The sequence below is a fragment of the Pezoporus flaviventris genome, unplaced genomic scaffold (assembly GCF_033815535.1).
Source record: "Pezoporus flaviventris isolate CSIRO_AGI_PZ_B2104156 unplaced genomic scaffold, CSIRO_AGI_Pfla_v1 ptg000013l, whole genome shotgun sequence".
NCBI classification, from domain to species: Eukaryota; Metazoa; Chordata; class Aves; order Psittaciformes; family Psittacidae; genus Pezoporus; species Pezoporus flaviventris.
This window is the reverse complement of record NW_026892561.1, coordinates 39,233,454-39,249,273: the sequence shown is the minus strand read 5'-3', so window position 1 is coordinate 39,249,273 and position 15,820 is coordinate 39,233,454. Positions and strand designations below refer to the sequence as shown.

General features: G+C 39.8%; 1 protein-coding gene across 1 annotated transcript in view; it reads right to left on the bottom strand.

Annotated features, from left to right (window-relative positions):
• PAQR9 (progestin and adipoQ receptor family member 9) overlaps nucleotides 1–15,820 on the bottom strand; it is a 38,518-nt gene that overhangs the window by 9,326 nt on the left and 13,372 nt on the right. The window contains exons 2-3 of the mRNA XM_061452889.1: nucleotides 5,228–5,365; nucleotides 1,552–1,603 (exon numbers count right to left, since the gene is read on the bottom strand). The gene's annotated coding sequence lies outside the window, so the exon portion shown is untranslated. The remainder of the gene's footprint in view (nucleotides 1–1,551; nucleotides 1,604–5,227; nucleotides 5,366–15,820) is intronic.

Here is a 15,820-nt window from a genome sequence, read left to right as displayed (position 1 = left end):
GACCCTGCCCCGGCTGTGCCCGGCCGGGCGGCGGTGCTGCAACCTCGGCCCCGGGGGCACCCCCGGCACCCGCGTACTTCGCGCACGCAGGGGCTGAAGGAGCACTCAGTCAGCGGGACCGGCCGAAGGCCCCTGCAACGCCCCGCTCCCTGTCCTCAGGTGGCACAGGGAGGGTGTTTGTCCCGACCATGAATGAACTCAGTGTCACCGTTTGTGCAGTCGTGGACGGCTTTGCCAAAGCTTGAGAAATAGTAATGCTACTTCAAAATTTCTTCTTTATTTAAATTCTAAAGTAAACTTAAAATGCTTCGTTTTGTTTACCCATTGGTAATCTTGACCCATTTAGTAGCCTTTTCGCTCTGGCTGTGAAAGATGCTCTTTAAGGGCTGTGGCAAAGCTAACAGTAACAAACTCAATACTTGTGTGTTTGTAGGATTTGGGCCAAGGTTGTTTGAGAAAAGAAATGAAAAATTAAGTCAGTATTCTCACTGAACACAAGAAAACCTGTAATTTTTTAAAACGTTTACTGAAGCCGCATTGTTGGTGCTGTGGAATGATGACATACAGGTTACCGTGTCAGTAAATAGCATTTTACCTTGTGACGATTGTTTTAAGAAGAGCCTGCTCCTTTTCTTGTTTTAAATGCTTCTTCCCATATGCATCTCTTGCAGTCTCTAGTAAAAAGTGTTTGGGCGCAGACAACCAAAGCAAGGACTGCAGTAACTAAACAGAAATTCTGCTGCATACAAGGCAGAATGTAAACCTATTATCTAATTTTTAGCTTATTTACCAAGCACTTAACATTCCTATTCTTGCAAAATACAAAGAAGGGCATTCTCAATTCCAAAGCTTTAAAGAAGTGTTGTGTATTAGAGAGGACGCTCTGACGATTAAACGGAAAGTGGATGCTGCAATACCTGTGTTCTCCACAGTGCTGGATGAAGGATGCAGCAGAATAACCTGGATCCATGCCTTTTAAATTTCTCAGAGGATTTGTGTGGGAGAGGTGCAGCTGCTGTTGGGACACCCATCTTTGGAGGCAGCCTATAAGGTGGCTGGTAAGTAAGAGGTGTGCAAGAGGCAACAGAAGACAAAAAGAGCAGAGGCTGAGGTGTGCAAGGATTTCACAGAGGCCCAGGTTTTGTGCTAGTGCAGGTACGTTGGCAGCCAGGTTGAAGTGCTGTTCTGCAGCCCTGAGGAGGGGCAACCCCACACCCCCCAGTGGGGCTGGAGGAAGCAGCAGGACACTTCTGTGTAAGGCTTGGTGAAGGACTGGGACAGGAGCTCAAGTCGACAAAAAGAGGGCTGTGGAAGCAGAGAAGGTTGTAACATGGTCGGAACAGAGATACTCTTTGCAGCTGTGCTTGGAACTGATTTGAAGTGACATAAATGGGAAATAAAAAAGCTGAAAAGGAGACATTTACTCAGGCCATGACCAACAGGATGCTGGTTAGTAGCCAAAAACTTAGCCAGTACCACTAGGTATACTGGGTTTAGTCATGAAGGTCATTCTAGACGTGGAAGTCGATGTATACGACAGTTGTGTAATACAGCACAGACACATGTGTTCCCTGCTGCTCCTCTCTGTCAGCATTTCTGAAGTCTAGTTTTAAGAACAAGAAAGTATTTCAGGCCTTATATCCACTGAAGAACTGTCCTCCATGTGAAACCTCCAACAAAGGCTGTTAGTTCCCATGGATTAGATGTGGTTGCTGTTGACTTTTAACCTCTTCAGAAGGTAGCTTTAAACTTCTGAAGAGTTAATGTGATAACAGGTTTTGCATTGTACCCAAGAATACCTACAGAGCTGTGCAGCAAAAGGACAACTCAGGCCCTGATGGCAAATCAAGGAAGAGAACAGGCTGCTGGGAAAACCCCACACACCTGCACACACGTGCAGCCAGGCTTCTGCACCTCTGCCACATAGGGAACAATAGCAGCATCACTCCCTGGTTTTGGCTATCCAGGAGCACACCCTAAATTACAGACTACAAAGCAGGCACTCAGTCTAAATTAAACTGTATTTACCAATGTAAATAATGCTGCTACGGCAAATTCACCCATGAACCAGAGATGTCTGGCTGGTTTATACTGATGGCTGCAGGAGGAAGAGAAAAGTAAAAGGCCAGTAAGCAGTTACACATAAATAAATGTGTTAGCATTGACTTTAATCCTGAGGTAATATCTGTTAGGAACACAGAAATGGGGGTGACCTCCTTCACCAAGTCCCCTACTATTGCAGGGAACCAAGTCAAATAAAACCTTTCTGACTTCATTTTTGAAGTGTGGAAGCTGCTTGATCAGCATGTGTTAGAGTCCCTGTCTTTGTGGGATAAATCTGTGAAATACACAATTAGGAACTGTGTGTAGGAAGTGGATATAAATTAAACTATAAAGGTTTTAAGCTCATAACCAAAAGATGGCAGATTTAGTGTCTCATGAAATCTTAATTATGCTGCCTTGTGTATGTATTCTTTGCATAAATGATGCATAGGTTATGTGACAAAAATAGTATGGAGCTGCTTTAGCAAAGATCCTGTATTAATGTGCACAAAACCCATCTAACTTTTGACAGTGGACTTTGCAACACAAGTAACTTTCTTTTCTAACAGTTTCTTTTTGAAGGTGGAACAAAACCTGTTTTCTGTTGCATGGGTCACTGAGGCATGGCATCTACATGGTTGGAATGATGACTCTTTAGTGATAAACTATTTAACATTTGAACTACAGAGCTAGAGATACAGTGATTATAAAATGTGCCTGCTGTCCTAGGGTCACACTGTCTACTGCAGTGGTCTGACAGAAATGCCCAGCCTGGGTGACCCCTCTTCTCCCATTGGCTTATGCCAGCTCTCCTGGACTATGCTAGTGATGCTGGTGATCTGGGGTGAGCGCTCCTTTCTATCAGTCATTGAAGAAAGCTATTTTGTACATGAAGCTAACAAGAGACAGATTTCCTAGTGGCCCTCTGGCAAATTTGACCTTGTCTGCCTGAAAACGAGACAATCGCTGAAGTGGAAAAAGGAAACCTGTACCTGAAATGTAACCTGTAACTGACATGTTCTTTGAAAAGACTATAAATGATGGTGCAAATCAAATGGAGGTGGTCCTGCTCTTCTGCATGTCCTTCCATGCATCCCTGCCATCTTTCCTGTGACAAATTTAATGAGGTTGCTGTGCAGTAGCCAGAATGGTTTTCTGATCTGACTGAAAAATGAGCCTGCTCCCTAAAAACTTATTTGCTGAGTCTTTATGCTCCAGCTTTCAGGCTTCTTGCCAAATCATCTTTTCCTCTGTGGAAAGTACAAAATTCCTTGTACCGTGACAAAAAGATGTAAAACCTCCTAGTACTCTTAGTGTTTTTGCACAAGTTCTGTTCCGCTAACACTGTGAAGTTATTTGAATTTAAATTTATGTAAATGCTATCAACAACAGCTCTGTATTTCATTTGAATCACAGAATCATAGAATGGTTGGGTTGGAAGGGACCTTTAAAGGTCATCTAGTCCAACCTCCCTACAATGAGCAGGGACATCTTCAACTAGATCAGGTTTCTCTTAGCCCTGTCCACACTGACCTGGAATGTTTCCAGGGATGAGGCATCTACCGCTTCTCTGGACAACTTCTTCCAGTGTGTCATCACCCTTGTCATAAAATGAAAGCTCTTCTTTATGTCTCGTCTGAACCTACACTCTTCTAGTTTAGAACCACCACCCCTTGTCCTATTGCTACAAGCCCTATTAAAAAGTCTGTCCCTATCTTTCTTAGAAGTCCCCTTTAAGTATTGAAAGGCTGCAACAAGATCCCCCTGGCACCTTCTCCTCTTCAGGCTGAACAACCCCAACTTTCTCAATGTGGTTGTAAGTGCCCAAATGTTGATATTTTCACATCTGAAAGAACTTTGGGTTTTCCTGGAATTGCAAGGCATCTCTTTTCAGAGTAGCACTGGACAACATGCAATTGAGAGGACGTATCCCTATGTTCTTGATAATCCTAGCACCTAAAATGGCTCTTACAAACTGATGTACCCACCCAGTTCCTAGGATTCCCAAATTTGCTTTGGTCTGTAAGCCAAGGATTTGTACATGTTACCCCTTTAATTGAATCTGCTACTTTATAGAAATAAGAAACCACACAAGAGGTTTTCACTGGAAAACTTGCCGAGCCTCCACCCTTCCACAGGCAGGAATTTGGACTCTTCTCTTTTTGTGTCTGTCAAGCTTTACTTGTGGTTCATTTGTCAAATAACAACGTGGTTTCTGGCTTTGTATAAAAAATGGCCGTGATGAGTCATAGACTTCCCCCTCCCTTTTGATACAGAGATACCAAGTGCAAATGCAGTATTGACAGCATTCCCACCCCTTCTTAGGGATTTAGGAATTTAGGAACTGATCTTATATTCCTTAATTAACTTTTTTATTGTCTATTTGCTGGCTTTACCTCAAGTAATAACATATTTAATACAGTTGCAAAACTTCATGGGTTTTATTGTCATTTAGCAGAGAGACCAGATGTGATACATTAATCATAAAAGTGGTACAGTTTTTTAGTGGCTTTTCTATTACCTCTGGTCCTTCCATTTGTCAGTCTGGGAAATTTTGACATCAGTTTCTATTTGCCTCTTTTTTTATAGGAACACAAGCTGGTATCCAGTTATTCTTTTGTTGTTGTTTTTGTTTTAAAAAAAACATTTTATGTGTATTGTTCAATGTCAATTGCTTATTTGCCAGTATAAAAAAATATTAAGGAGAATTTAGTGAATAGTTGAATTGTTTTTCATCATACTGTAAAAATAATAAACGTGACAACTACTGCTAAATTGCAAGTATTCTTTCCACCAAACAGACCTAATAATTATTAACCAGAGTGTCTGCTGTCAAACAGAATGCTTCAAACATTCATAATGTTGTGAACAGATACTCCGTCATAGTCCAAGCCTCCTAAATCATTGTTTCAACACTTCCAATGAAGCATCCCCGAGTCCATTAACCAAGAGCATGCACTTACAAGGGCCATATCATGCAGCAGGTGGAGAAATTGTTAAAGTACTGATCAGAGAAATGGGTTCTAAAAGAATATTTTTAAGCAAGAGCTCTCTCCCCAGTAGTGCATTTTAAACACATTGGTCCAAGGCAAATTTCAGAATATATAAGCAACAGGAACATAAACCGCAGAGTGGAAGGCCATAAAATTAAAAAAGGCAGAACCCCTGAATAGCCTGCAGGTACCTGTGACTCAGGCAGTCCCATGACAGAATCTTGCAGCAGCAGCAGCAAAGCACTTCAGTCTTTACAGGACACCTTCCAAGCCCCGGCACAGGGCAGGACATCATCAAGTGACAGTAAATGCTATTCTTATCTAGAGAGCTGTAAAAACAAAGGCAGATCAGCTCCCCACTCAGTCATTATCCCAGGCTCAATGTAACCTAAAGCATCAAGTATTCAAGCAGATAATATTATGAAAGAAAATTCCAAAGCAGGTTCCCTTTGCTTTGGTGAATGCAGGAAAGAAACATGATATAGTTAATTATGCTCCTGCTTGGGAGGAAAAATATGAGAGGAGTTAGAAAATTATGTCAATAAACCAGAAAAAAACTTAAACTTTCTCTTTTGGGATACAAAATAGGATTTTTTTTTACTATATATATATATATGTATATATATATATATATAAAAAAATCATCCTTGGATCAATTGTTCACATATAAGGACAAAACTAACCCATGTCTATAGGAATAAATTTCTGGAGGCGTAGAGTGGAGTCTGGTTTATAGAGTGAGAAATGAAAAGATCTGGTGTTTTAAATACTATATAGCACAGTAGCATCCTCTCTCCTCCAAGAGCACCACCACCGCCAGAGACTTTTAAGTTCAGCTCTGACCTGAATGAAGAGAGAGAGTGAGTGTGGAGTCATTGCCGTGTTACATGACACACTGGGTGGTGCTAACAAACTGGTGATGATCACAGTCATCTTCCCTTCAAGCCGGCTGCAAGGAGATGTAAAGGCACATGTGAATCCACTCAGAAATTATGACTGTGCAGTGAGACACTTTGTCAGGTACTGTATGTGCAGAAGCAGAGAAAGAAAAGTTGGAAAAGGCATCCAGGGTACTCCAGAAAAGTCTCTTTCAGGCATAGAGTGTGCTTGTGGGACGAACACTGTCAGAAAAAAAACTGGAACCATGAGCAAAGAAGCTGCCTATTTTTGTGTATGTGCTTTAGTTATCTTTAGTGTTCAAAGAAGAGAAAGTTTTGCATCCTCTATAAATAAGTAGGTTTGTATTAAGGGCACCCAGCTTCAGTTTCTTTTTTTCCCCTGCTATTTCTGAATGTTGTATTTGAAAAATATCTATGTTTTTCAAGAGAATCTGATGGTTTATGCTGTCATATGGCTATTGCACAGGTGATACCTGGACCCGAGCCTCATGACACAGTTTCACATATTACAATTAGTTTGCTGTTACTGGCAACACAGATTGGAAATCAGAACTAAGCCCCATGAGAAACTACTTCATGCCAATACTCTTGTTGCTTTTCCTGAGTTTACCTCTGCTACTCTTATTTATGAGGCTATACAGAAAAAGGAGAACAGTTTGATCCAATTTATTTACTGCAAGTATTCTTAGGAAGAAAAGTGTTGTGAGCAATTTTAGCTCAGACAACTAAAATACAATTTTCCTACTTTTACTGATAAGAAAATTCACTATCTGCTTTCAAAATACCATAAACTGATGGAAAAGAGGCACAGAGGAATGAACTCTTTACAAAATGTGCAAAATATATGACGGTCTGTGCAACAAGAGGTGGGAGAATACAAAAAAATTGCCATCAGAAGTAATCATTCCTTCACTTGTTTTCTGGACTTGAATAGGAGGTCCTGATGTAACTGAGCAGCTCAGTGGCTACATCTGAATGACAAAATGGAGAAGTCTACATTTGAAGGACTTGCTTCCTCAAAGATGAAAATCCAGAACAGGGAAAATACCCTTTCTTTGACAGACAGATTAGATCAAGTCAAGAGAGCTGAAGTTTTTGGGAGGGAACATCTTGATACAGCCATTCTCTTCCAGGTACAATATCATATTGAGGATACAAAAAGACTTACTGGATTTCTCTTGTGATGATACAAAAAGACTTACTGGATTTCTCTTGTTGCTTGTGCTATGCCCTGTGCTGTCCTTATTCAGTCCTTGGAGCATAGAGTCCTTGGCAAGGAGGAGGGTATTGCACCACTGATGTAAATTAGGACTGTTCCTGTGCAAAACAATAAATTGTACCAGGGCTGGGCAGTTCTGACTTGGGGAATTACAGTCAGTCCCTATGGCCTCTTTCCCATCAGAGCACAGGGGTCATGGAATGCAAAACTGGGGCCAGATTATTTCACTGGCAGCTGGAGCTCAGCTATCTGCCATGTGCATTACAATGGTATGTTTACTTTTTCTAAATGCTGAATTACTGCCCTGGGAGATACACACATGCATTCCGGGCCAGAACCTGGAGTTTAGCCTAATACTATGTTTTTTAAACACATCTGGGATCTATTATGTTGCTGGGTAATGATTTTTTTAGAATCATCATTACTTTATATTGAAAGAAGTGTCATTGTCAGTATCATTTTCAGCATGGTATTGCAGAGCAACATGTCTGAACACTAGATAACTGCTGCTATGGACAAAATACTATAGGCCATTAAAACACTACAGTATTAAAGCCAAAAGTCATAAAAAAGTTGTGGAACCCATATGGAAATTTGAGGAGCCAAATCTAGAGACTTCCAGGAAGTGGCAATTTTGTTTACAAAATGTAAACACAGAACTAACCGGAACACTGGAAAATGCATTAAAAAAAAACAGCGTTAAGAGACTGAAATTACATATATACTTGGTATAAAAATGCTTCAATGTTTTTAGTGTTATATGGAAATAATTGCATGAAACTTCTGTGCAGTTCAAACTCAGCAACAGTCCTTTACTGCTTTAGGAATCAGAAGTGCAGGGCCAGAATCAAGCAGCAGTTTATCCTTTTCGTATTCCAAGAGTTAACTTCTTTTAATCTTTCAAAAAGCTTCAGACTATTTTTGTTTTAACAGTCTCTGAGGAATTTCCCATACCCACCAAACCAAATAAAGGCCAGACCAAGTCAGTAATATTGTCATTTAATTTCAGTGCTCCTAAACTATACTTAACTTCAGGTTGGAGATAGTTGAACACAGGCAAGTGTTTCGAAAGCCTTTATGTTTAAATGCTTCAACTTACTGAAAGGGTACTTTTGGGAGAAAGGAGGAGAAAAGTCATTCCTGGTTCTAAGCCTTGTCTTTGGACTCACTTTTGAGACTACAGTCAAGTTTGTTTTTAATCCTTGCAGAAAAAGAACCAAGAATACCTGCTTCCACCGCATAATGCTTTCTGTAGGATGTGTAGTATCTTTGAATAAGGAATCAGAATTTGCAAGGATTGGTAAATATTTATATAAATTTCTGTTGCTACCTGTTCTACTGTTGATCTGCACTGCTGTAATTCCTTCTAGGAAAAAAAAACAACAACCTGGTTTTCAGTGTGTATGAAAGAATAATCAGGCTCTTGTGCTCCTGTTTTATGTATGCTATCATTCTTTAAGAGGTGCAGTACTTTGCTTGAGGTATGCTAAGCCAGCACTCCTTCATATTTCCAGATGTACTGCAGTGCACTGATAATAATTATTCTGCACAATGTCAAGCAGTAAGGAATTCTTTGCTGTAAATAGGTACAGATGCAGCTATGTGATGCTAGGTATATAGATTATTGAAAGGGAATGAGAGGAACAGTTTTTTTATGAGGCCTGAGTTATAAATGCAACAAATAGATCGTGATTATTATATGGTCTATTCAGCACAACATCTGTCTTCAGCTTTCTGGCAAAGTTTTCAGAGCTCTTGGTTCTTAGACTCTTAAATTCTGCTGACACTTGTCTCTGCCTTGACACCACCCTAAATATGCCCCAAATGTTTGCTGGCCTGTCCCTTGGTTTATCACCCTCTCATGATTGCAGCTCTTACCCAGGTGAAGGTGTGCTTCTATGGATTCCTTAAGAATTTTCTGGTGTTACTAGCACCAGAGTCTCTTCTTACATACCATTATTCAATTACCTGCTTTAAATGCAAGTTAAATTCAAATACACCCAATTAAACTAAATGGATTCTAACTTCAGTGTATTTTCTGAAGCACTATGATGTTCCTGACTTGCCCTGGATTGTTAATTTATGACTTTATAGCTTCAGTATCACTTATGCATTTTCTGTAATGTAGAAGATGACTCCAGCATACATTCCCAGCCGAGCTCTAATGCAAGATTTATACCCAAAAGGTTGTAGCTACAAAAAAATATCAGAGGTCTGATACAAACACAGTTTTTTTGATCAGGACGTTTTATAATACTGCATCCTTGTTGTGTTCAAAGTTTATTATGGCAATTTCATAATTCTTCAGATACTTCATGTTAATATTCTATCTGTTCTATGATTCTGTGATGCTATATGAGAATCAGGGGTTTAATCTGCCATTCTGATTTGGGCAGTTTAGCAGTCCATTCCACTCCTAATCCCAGTTCATTTGGTTTGCTTTAGTTTGGTGCTCTAATTACCCTCAAAATATTAATTTTTTCTTAAATAATTATTTTTAATTATTTAAGAAAATAATTATATAATAAATATAATAATTAGAATAATAATTATATAAGAAATATAAATATTTCTTATATCATGGGCCATATTACAGTCATACATATCCCTACTGAATGGACTTAAATACACATATCCCTAGAAGGGATGAAGGCAGTCTGAACACCATCAAAAGGTGAATGCAAGCTCAATAGTTATAAGATACACAGGTGTACAAAACACAACTGAAAATAGAAAACCCGTATTCATTGTTCAAAACTAATTGTTGATTTTTGTTAAAAAAAAAAACAAACCAACCAGCAAAACAACCAGAAACAACCAACAAACTCAAACATGTGATTCTGGGGTAAAACAGTCTCTTCTTGGACTTTTCATATCCAGAAAAGAGAAACACTGAGCTATCAAACCAAACAGACCTTGAGTACGTGTCCAATGTTAGGTTGGTTATCTGTTAGATAACATCTTACTGGATTGTTTTGGAAAAGAGTTATTATTAAAAGTAGTTCCTGTAAACCCCTCAGTATCCATAGGAATAGATGGAAGTAGGTATTATGATTACTACCTTAAAGTAGATATTATGATCATTACTTTGAACAGCAGGAGGGCACCAAAGTAACCTTGTTTTTGTATATTTCTTTAGTAGATGAATTGAATGCTTCCATTAATTTGATGCAAATAAAGTTTTTCCAGGCTGCAAATTCCCAAGTTACCCTGTCTTTCACAGAAGTTCTTCACTCTATGACAACAGGTATAATTCACAGTTTTAAAGCTGAAAGCAAAGATTAGCTACCTGAACTCTGATTAGGCTAAGGTAGAAGACACAGAATTTGTGAAGCCCATACTGGTAAACAAGATATTATTTGGAAAGACTTTCCAAAGTTAGTTTGGGCTAATAATTGACTAAATATTTAGACAGGAAAGAAAATCTCAGTACCCAGGAGCTGAATATGTTTTTTTCATATTTCTAAATGAAATTAACTCCCAAAACTAATTTTCATTTGGTACAAACGTTTCCATTTATTGCTAAAATTGTATTTTTATGCAAGTGCTTGTCAAAATAATGACTCAAATTGATGTGTAGATCCCACAGAGAAAGAAAAGATCATATAATGTTCCTGAAAAAGTCAGCTCATGCCTCGCAAAATCCAAGTCTAATTCTTACCTTTGTTTGTTTGAGAGGAACTCCTCTCCCTCTCCCCCCCACCCCTCACCCTCTCCAGATTCAGGTTAGGTTTCTGCCTCACAGCAGTGACCTGACCGCCAGCCCCTTTGACTGGAACAGTCCCACTTTGTAAAATGTACTTTAATATTCATGGAGCCAGCTGGTGAGAGAAAAAACAATGCTCTAGTCTGGTGGTTCAGTAACTCTCCTGGGGAGGGTGGGGGTGTTAGTCCCAGTCCCAGCGAATGTGTAATTATTTACACAAAATAGAACAGTGTCAACAGGAGAAGTGACAAACCCTGTCCCCTCAAAAAGTTTCTTGCAGGAATGAAGAAGGCCAAAGAAACAATGATGCATTCGCCAGAAATCTGCCAGGTACAGTCAACAACAGTTTAACCAAACTCTTAAAATAATTTACAGATTATTCCTGAAATAGCTAAGGTTTTGGATGAATAGATGTTCTTCCACATCTCTGAGACAGGCCTTGTTCCTCATATTAAGTGAACAGTCCTTTCATCCTCCAAACTTCTCTTAAAATAGAAATCATTTAGAACATATTTTAAGATCTTACCGTCTCATAACATCATACCTCTATCCTTGCTCCTATTGACATCAATGGAAGGAAAAACAGTATTTATGTGTCTCACAAGTAGATCTTTCTCCTGGAGAATGCTGCTCTATAATGGTTTGTGTCTGACAGGAATAAAGAACTCTTGAGGCCTGCCTGCGAGTTGAATAGTCACAGCTGTATGGAGCTCTGGCAGTAATGTTTTTGCAGTGTGATTGCTGAAGACATCAAGCAAGGCCAGGTTCTTGGGCACAGATGAGTTTTCATTGGACCAACTGAAAAGACATACAATGTTTCAGGCAACAAATTCTTTTTTAGAGCTAAGACAGCAGGAGCAAGCTTTAAGCTATGTACAGGCTGAGGAGAACTGCTCTCATTTAATCTCAGTTTCTGAATTGGACACTGTGACATATTCTAACGTTTTCTCACTGTTCATATGAGTTAGCGTTAGAGAACTCATAAAAAGCAAAGACGGTTCCAGTGGATTGCTGTGATTTTTTTCAACAAGCACATTTTGCTGAAGTATGAACCTTAGGGAGACATTTTCCAGGTAGACGTTTAACTATTACTGACACAAAGACATTATCTTACTGATAACTTATCTTTGTGTAAGGTGGCCCTTAAGCAAAAATTCTCCTGATGGTCAACATACAACAGAAGTAGGTATATGATGGGATAAAAGAATGGGAAAAAGATGAAATCTGGACCAAAATATTAATATACCGTGCAGCACTTAGCAGGAAGTTGTTAAACTGATACGATTTGCACTTTAAGAGGCAGTGACACCTGTGACACTTCTGCCACCGCATGTATGAAACCTGTTCCTGAATAACTGCTCAACTTATAAAAATCCCATGACTACAGCCTGGGTTTTCTAGCAGTGAGTCTCTGCTGGCATCAGGCATCAGATCCATCAGCCTGGCCTTCATGGCAGTAGTGCTACAGCTATTAGCAGATATAAGTAGAGGGCACAGATACGGCTTCTCTGTTAGACCCCAGGCAACATCCCATGCAGAGGTTTTAGAGAAGCAGTAGCAAGCCAGGATGAGAAGTGTGCTGAGACCTCCTTGCCACTCACTCACAACAAAGAGGAGTGTTGTGTTCAGAGCTGGGGGGATGGTCACCTCTGAGTGTCCCACCTCAAAGTCCAGAGACCTTGGTGCTGGCACCTTGTTCATCACCCTGCCTATAATCTCCCCCAAATCTCTGCTTGCTTCCAGTTGGGCTGACAGGCTCCATACACTGGTTCTCCTCAGCTGGACACTGATGCAGACAGTGGAGGGTATAACACAAACACCTTGTCTGGTTCCCCTCTGTCCACCCTCTCCCAATTGCATGAGTGGATCATTGCCAAAAATGTTTTGGAGGCTTGTAGTGGGTGACATATTGTTGTGTGGTAAATTTAGCCTGCACAAAGAGAGCCACTATTACTGCAGTGAGCTCTTCAAGTCTGACTGAAGCTACGTACTTAAGACATCAAAACAAAGAACTTGAAATAGGAGCTTTTCTCAGGGCTTCTGAGCAAAGTGTTTCACTTTATATGTCTGACCTGCAGACCCCTATGCCTAGTCTGAGAAAAATGGCATCAGGAATTAGAAATTCACCACCTCTGGCTTTAAGGGAGCAAAAAAATCTAAGAGGTTTAAAGATACGGTCACCAAAACCAGAGGTGTTTTTACAGCTCAGCTGTAAACAGAGTAATAATTCGTATCACAGTAACCATAGAGTCCTACCCCTTTTGTTAGTTATATGTTTTGCCAATAAAATGACTTTCATAAAACAAAAAAAAAACCTTCATAGAGAGGAAGGTCTTTCAGGGGACTGTACAATTAAAGCACAGGGTTGTCTGACATCTGCAAAGAAATTCTTGACTACAGAACAATACATGACCTTTAACCTTTACAAATACTTTTTTCAGATAAAAGATTTTCAAGGAAAAATTTGAAGGAAAGCTGCTGTAAAAGCAGAGAAGTCTCCGTCTTGAAACTTGGAGATGGAAGGGACACAGCAGATTTCTGTCTGTATCGATGTCTTATGTAAAATCCACAGAAGAACAAGCAGCTGTCAGCAAGATGTAAGAATCCACCAAGTGATAGTTTGATGAATACTCAAAAGGTAAGAAGTTATATATTACATAGGCTCTGGCAGATGGAAGGAGAATGGGGCACGAAGAGCTGCATTGAACCTGGTATAAGTAGCTGATATATCAGGTGGGCAAGTAAACATCGGTACAGAGTCTGTATTAAGATTTAGACTAAAGATGTGTGGTGGAAATATATCAAGCAGGAAAAACAGCTTGGAGAATATAGTAATATGTCTATCTGGATCCTGAGCTAAAGATGAACAAAACTTAGATTATTACAACACATTTAAAAGTGTTAATACTTCTAAAGCCATAGCAAGGAAATAGCAGAATTACTAATCTGCTGGCATCTTTTTTGTGTGGAGCCAGTCAGCATCTCAGGCCCTTTTCTTTAGGAATTTTACATATTTTACCAAAACTCACCCTGATAAATCCTCTGAAAGACTGTTGTAGATGAGAAAACTGCCCCAAATGTGAAATGTTTCTATTCTTACCATGTCTCTAGAAAAAGTCACTGTTTACTGCATTAAGTCACTGTTTACTGCATTAGCTATAATCTAATGAGATGCTTCCTGTGGCAGATCAAGGGCTGGAATAGCTGGACAGATTGTGGTGGTTCTATTATTAGAAGCCTGTTATGTTTGACATTGAGCATAAAAGATAGGGCTCATGCTGCAGAACATTTCTCATACTCTTAGTTGAGAGTAAGACCCTGCAGTTGTTATCAGAAAATATGGCCAGGCCTCTGGATTCTCATTGTGCAGATTTAAAAGTGAATCAGTCATGTTGAGATATGCAAAATCCGTTGACAAATGAGAAATGATACCCTAGGAACAAAATCTGATAGAGAAAACAATAAATCTTGCTATTATCAAAACAAATGCTTAAAAAGTTTAGAATTTCACTCTTGAGGATATTTTGTATGTATATAGGTTGTGTGTAGGCTTAGTTTATATGATGTGACTGAAATAACCAGAAAAGCTTTACCTATAGATGAACTATGTGAGGAAATAAGTACATTTAGTTTTCAGTAGTATGTCACAATAAATTGATTACTGTGTTATTATTGGATTCAATTAAATAAACGGGCATGATTGCATGTTTGCCACATATTGGCCATACCTCAGGTGGGATGTGGAGTTACTTGCTTTAGTGCTAATACAACAAATACTATAAGACAGGAAGAGAAGACTTATGAAGACTTCCTAACTCCTTCCCACAGGTAGTTAGGAAGTCAGTTGTATGTCTGATCTTCATGACAGCAATATGTGCAGCTACACAATGTTAACAAGGCTCAGGCAGGGCACTGTGGCACTGACACAGTGACAAGCATCCCATATGCAGCATGGACAGTCTTACTATCTCCTCTACCTTGTTTTTTCTTGGAGAACTTCCACCCATATTGAAGGCAGTTGTCAGAGCTCAGCTTGCCCTGAAGGAGTCAGAACTAAAGAAATATGGCTTCAGGCTTCAAGCTTGTAAAGAGAAGGTGATGCAATAGTGAAGTTGAGTTAGAAAGTGTGAAGAAATAAATGGGGGAAGACATTTTTGAAAGGAAAAAAATAGCACAGTAAAGAAATTTTGAAACACTTTGATGGGATGCTCATTCTGCCCTAATGGAGTGATGCTGCTGATTTGCACAGCTTGTGCCAGTACAAGATGTAGGGGTTACTGGGCAGCTTGCACAGGAGCTCATACAGTAAAACACTTCCCTGTGTGCTGGTGTTAAATAAGAAAGGAGTGGGCAAGGCTTGCTCACATCCCAGATTTGACAAGGGCTGTGGAATGCATCTGAGGAAAGCTGTGGAAAGCAGCCTGAGGGCAGCTCTGGCTTGTGCCTGTGCACAGAACAAGCTTATTTGAAGGATGAATAGTGGACAGGAAAGCATGGCTGTCTCAAGAGGTGTTATGTGTTCTTTGGCTGCAGGTTGGGTGTGAAGTGTCACTGGCCCAAATGAATTGGAGCTCCCAAAGAGAGCTTGGAGGTCATGGCAAGCCAAGAGCCAGTATCTCTGTCTGTCACTGACCAGGAGAGATGAGTATCAGCACTGCATTACAAACAGCACAGCTAGTCCAACAGCTCCTGTTCAAGTGCAAAACTATGAGCAGGGGACAGCATGTGTACTCTGCAGTTGAAGGAGGGGGAAAAGGCTAGTTAACTAGTAAGCAGAGATTGAATCATAGCATTGTTAGAATACTTTAATTGACATTTCAACTTTAGAGCCAGAAGGAGGACTGCAATATTTCAGAAAGTACTTTTCAAGGCTTCAGGTGTTGAAAGCTGTAGCATGAAATATACGTGCATTGTTTGATATTAGCTGGGTGTATGGCAGGTAGGCTGTACTAAAATGGAC